This window comes from Canis lupus, chromosome 32, assembly GCF_048164855.1.
Source record: "Canis lupus baileyi chromosome 32, mCanLup2.hap1, whole genome shotgun sequence".
Taxonomy (NCBI): Eukaryota; Metazoa; Chordata; class Mammalia; order Carnivora; family Canidae; genus Canis; species Canis lupus.
The window spans coordinates 15089714-15095270 of NC_132869.1; the positions used below are offsets into that span (position 1 = coordinate 15089714).

General features: G+C 40.3%; 2 pseudogenes; both read right to left on the reverse strand.

The window, feature by feature from the left end:
• Positions 1–483: 483 nt before the first annotated feature.
• LOC140622548 (52 kDa repressor of the inhibitor of the protein kinase-like) lies at positions 484–2129 on the reverse strand (annotated as a pseudogene).
• A 156-nt stretch (positions 2130–2285) lies between these two features.
• LOC140622549 (52 kDa repressor of the inhibitor of the protein kinase pseudogene) lies at positions 2286–3418 on the reverse strand (annotated as a pseudogene).
• Positions 3419–5557: the final 2139 nt, after the last annotated feature.

Here is a 5557-nt window from a genome sequence, read left to right on the forward strand (position 1 = left end):
TCCACAGTGATAATAAATGCTATATCCAAAATGACTTTAAACATTTCTAGAGTGCCAGAACCAGAGATCATGCAGAAATGAAACAACATACTTGCAATACTATCTTCTGGAAGAACAGATAAATCTTCAAGGTGTGAGCATTAAAACAGGTTGTTTACATAGATATATTATCAATGCCTAATGTATTCAATAAGAGGTGTATAGGCAAAGAAATTCAGTGACTAAATGGCCTATATACACCTTACAACTTTTCCACCAAATATTAAATATAGGAGAAAACCTTTTTTTTAAAAAGACTTTACTTATTTATTTGAGAGAGAGCATTGGCAGGGAGGGGGAGGGGTGGGTAGGACAGAGTGAGAAGCAGGCTTCCCACTGAGCCGGGAGCCCAATGTGGGGCTCTATCCCAGGGGTCATGACATAAGCCAAAGCCAGATGCTAAACCAACTGAGCCACTGAGTGTCCCAGAAGAAAATCTATTTTTTAACATTCTCTTAGGTACTTTTTTATGGTTTATGAATTACCTCTAGGAAGCATTGACTTGTTTGTATAGAGTTTGATATATGTGTCTACCATTAAATTCAGATCATGTTTTATGTAAGAGTTTATGTTAAGCAAAGCCAAGTTACTTGGCCTTCATTCCATCAAATGCTTTTGAGGTGCATTCTGGAATGCTTTTGAGATGCTTCTGAGCATTTTCACAGGACTCATTTTCAACCTTCATCATAGGAAGAATACATAAGACTTTTAGCAATGTGTAAACATTAGAATAAATTTGAGGTCAGGCAGATGGACGGCTTCCTAAGCAGTGGATGCGAGCTCTACCTCTTTCCCTCTGTGTTTCTACATGATTTTCTACCAGTGAAAATCTTTCTCAGCTGGGCTGAGAGTGTACCAGGATTGGCTAAATCACGTTTGTACAAGTCAGCTGGTGTTTCTCTGATATATTGAATTTGAGCTGTCCCATGACAGACAGTACCTGAGATCAGTGTTTACAAGCTTTGGGGGTATTTTTCTATTGTTCTTTAGGTTCCTGAGTAATGTCTTCCACTGTTGAAAAACTTAGGGATCCTTTATAGTAATTCTTAAAGATTAGCTGAGATTCCAGTTTACCTTGCTGAGCTCTGTGGAATGTCTCAGGGAGTTTCATTTAAATACCAAGTTGGTTATCAAATTTATGGCTTCCTCCAACCAAAATCCATGGTAGGTTTTAATGTTTTTCATCACCTCATTAGTGAATGCAACACTGCAGTCAAGCTGCTAGCTGCAAAGAAAACATCTAAGATGTGTCCTATGGGAATTTTGTCCAATGGCTCTTATAAAAGGACGTTTTTTTAAAGGTTAAGATAGGATATTTTTAAGAACAACAATGACAAAAATAAAATAAAAATCTGTTGATAGTGCGGCAGAGGGACAGATTCTTAGCAGCCATAGTTAGTCCATCTAATATTTATGTTTTAATTTATACCATCCAAACATAAAACAAATGCTTGCAGGAAATCTATTAAAATTTCAAAAACATCATGCTTGTCTCTCCATTGGATAATGACAATTTTCCTTCAGCTCATTACTCTTTTCTTCATTATTCTGAGAAAAGACAGAAATTACACTGTCACATTTTGAAAGAGTTGCAGTGATTGATGGGTGAAAGAACAAACCTTCCTCAATTGTTCCCAATACAACAGATACTCCCATAACAGGCACTGATTTTGCCAACCACTTTATTTAAGGCACAGGAAGAGCAGAGTGTGTAGAGAGCTTAGGGCCATTCCTCTAAAAGTCTTGAAGCAACTTTCATTTTTGATGCAAATCTACTGGAAGTATGGCACTCCTGGCCACAACAGTACTCCATATTTAGTTCCCATTTCTTGGTTATTATGGTATGAAATTACACAATCAAAATTTCTGCATTTGCTTCCTAAGGCAAGATGCCCACAACTTTTTCTCCCTGGTGTGGATTCATCAACTAACCTCACCAACACAGGTGGGTGTTCGTTCCCCTGCTTTGTCCATACATCACCAGTGACCATGAAAGAGCAGTGAGTCGGGCAGCCCCGGTGGCGCAGCGGTTTAGCGCCTCCTGCAGCCCGGGGTGTGATCCTGAAGACTTCGGATCGAGTCCCATGTCAGGCTCCCTGCATGGAGCCTGCTTCTCCCTCTGCCGGTGTCTCTGCCTCTCTCTGTGTCTCTCATGAATAAATAAATAAAATCTTAAAAAAAAAAAAAAAAAAGGAAAGAAAGCAGTGAGTCTCACTTCCCTGATGGTTTCTTCCGAAACGCAGCACTCACAGATCTCTCATCTGACTGTGCTGTTTCCAGTGGAACTTGTTAGTGCGAACGGTCTTCAAGTGCTTTCTCAGGACCTCTTCACCAGAATTTATCCCTCACATCAGCAATGCTTGAAAGTTATCAGGAGCTTAGAGAGTTTATGGGGTTTCATCAGCCTCTGGTCCATCCAAAGGCAGATTTTGTTTACATAAGAATCAAAATTTCAAATAAGGATTTTAGGCATTGTTTTCCTTCTCTTCAAGGATTAAATGTGAAATGTCTTCATCCAGTTCTTTACCTCCTGCTTTGGGGTTCGAAGCATCACTGTTGTTTGTGTCTTTATTGTTTTATTCCTGGGCAGAAGTTTTGTCACTTTTTTTCTTGTTTGTTTTTGTTTTTATGTGTCAGTGTCCTGATTTCATCTTCATTCAATTCTTTTATTCATTTTCTGTGTCTATCATGCAGATTGTTTGGATGACTTGTAAGAAAAAAATTTGTCCTGTGAGGACAAATTCTGCAGATCATAGGGGGTCTCAAAGTGTTTAGTATGTAACCAATAATGTTGTCTCTTCTAAGTTTTATCTTTTAAGTGTGCTTTTCTGTAATTCTTCACCTACTGATGTATTTGGCCTGGCACCTCGGAACCTGAAGGAGACCAAGTCTGACTCTTTCTTGTGCACATTGGGAGTTATGAAGGAGTTAGGTGTCATTGGCCTACCCTTCCTATCTGCTCAGAGTAGCCTACCCTCAGTAGGGTTGGGGAGGAGAGCCAGCCCAGCACCCTCAACTATGCCTAACTGTTGACTAAATAGGAGAGTAGAAAAAAGACCTTTTTAGACAAAAGATATATATGCAAATGCATATGCATAGATATATATGCAAATATATATATTTTTTAATTTACCTCCCTTGCATCCTGGTGTAGTCAGGCTTCTAAATCGGCCCCCAGTGACCCTGTTTGAATGTGGGCTGGCCCTGGTGAATAACAATAACAGAATGAGGTTTGAATTCTAATGAACAGAATAAGGCAAAAATGATGGATATCACTTTCATGATTAGGTTACAAAAGCCTGACTTGGTCTTGCTTGCAGTCTCTCTTGTTCTCTTGGTTCCTTGTTCTGATGAAGTCAACAATCTTCTTATGAGCCATCCCATAAAAAAGTCAGTGTGGCAAGGAACTGAGGGAGGCCTCTGGTCACTTACACCTGAGGAACTGAGGTCCTCAGTCCAACAGGAAATGCTTTAAGCTTATTACCAAAAGAATAACCACAACCTCCCCCAGTAGTAATTCCCTGGCATGTATTCTAAGAAAAGAAGCAGGAAGAACACCACATGGATAATTATATTTCTAGTCCAGGGGTTCTCAACTGGGGGCAATTTTGTCCCTAGAGGACATTTAGCAACATCTGGAGACATTTTTATTGTCATGACTTGAGGTGGGAAATGCTATTGACAATAGGTAGAGGCCAGGAATCGCTACTAAACATCCTACAGTGCATAGGGCAGCCCCAAATCAAAGAATTATGTCAGATGTGCCATCTGCATGTCAGTAATGCCAAAGTTGTAAGAAATCATGTTCTAGACCAATAGTTTGATTCTTCACTTTGCTGTTGATGTTTCACCAATAGCTGGTTTGTCTATACTCTTATTATTTGTTAAAGGCTGGCAAAGTGTAGAATATTCCTGGATAACAATTAGTTGCAAAGATTTAACCTTAGGAGGCTAATAAGGGTACTGGGCATGAGACCCGTCAGAGCAAGTGAGTGCAAGAATGAATCCATAATTTCAGGAAGCAATATCGTCCTTTTTTTTTTTTTAAGCTATATCATCTTTTAATGGCTTCCTTCCTGTGATACTATGAATTATAATAAGAAATAGGTATTTGGTCCTGTTTCCAGCACATAACTTCTAAAACCCTTGGAATTTCTTAAGTGGTGAGTGAGATAAAGAGGCCTCTTGTGATGTTAATGAGGTGGCTTTTGGAACACCCCCAGGTCACCTAAGAATGGGGCTGGTTGGCAGGAAAAACAACTCTGTGATTGGGAGGCTTAGAACTTTCAGTCCTACCCTCATATGTCCTGGAGAGAAGAGGGACTGGAGGTTGAATTGATCTCCATTGGCTGATAATTTAATTAATCATGCCTTTGTAATGAAGTCTCCATAAAAATCTGGACAGCTTTCAGGTTGATGAACACTTGGAGGTGCTGGGAGTAGCACACCCAGGCTGGGCATGGAAGCTCTGTGTCCCTTGCCATATACCTTGCCCTAAACATTTCTTCCATCTGGATGTTCATTTTGTAGCCTTTGTCATATCCTTTTATATTAAACTAGTAAGTATATGTAAATGGTTCCTTGAGTTCTGTGAGCCACTCTGGCTAATAAGTTAAAGCTGAAAGGGTAGAGGTCATGAGAGCCTCTGATTTATAGCCCATTGCTAAGAAGCAGAGCTAACAATGTGGACTTGCAACTGGCATCTGAAATCCAAGGAGTGGATCTTTGGAACCCCCAGTCTATAGCACAGGTGTAAACATGAGCTTGCTCTCTCTGTGTGTCTCTCATGAATAAATAAATGAAGTCTTTAAAAACAACAACAACATGAGATTGTAATTGGCTTCTGATATGGAGGGTGGTCTTTTGGGACAGAGGTCTGTCTTTTTATTTATTTTTAAATAGTCTTTTTTTTTTTTTTTTTTCATGAGAGACACACACACACAGAGAGAGAGGCAGAGACACAGGCAGAGGAAGAAGCAGGCTCCATGCAGGGAACCCAATGTGGGACCAATCCTGGGACTCCAGGATCATGCCCTAAGCCGAAGGCAGGCACTAAACCACTGAGCCACCCAGGGATCCCAATCTGTCTCTTTAGAATCTGATGCTATTTCCAGGTAGATAGTTCAGAATTGAGTTCAGCTGTAGAACACCTACCTGGTGTCCTGAGCATTGCTTAGTGGTGTGGGGGGAACCTCCCCCATACACATGCTGGAATTGGTCTTAGAGCCATTTTACTTCCCTAGAAAAAATCCTTGCAGCTATGCTTCAGAAACTCTAAATATATCCCTAATGAGTTTTTAGATTCTCTCTAAATACTCATTCTATGTTGGTGGCTTAAGATTGTACCCTCACCTTATACCTGGTTTTTGCCTCTTCTGTGCCAGACCTGATTTTGTGTGTGCCTCAGAATAATGCTTTCACATTTGCTTCAACCTATACTCTGTCCTCTTAGGACAATCCTGATACTATACCATATCCAACAGTTCAGGGCCTTGTGGGATCAGGGCAGGGGGGTGGA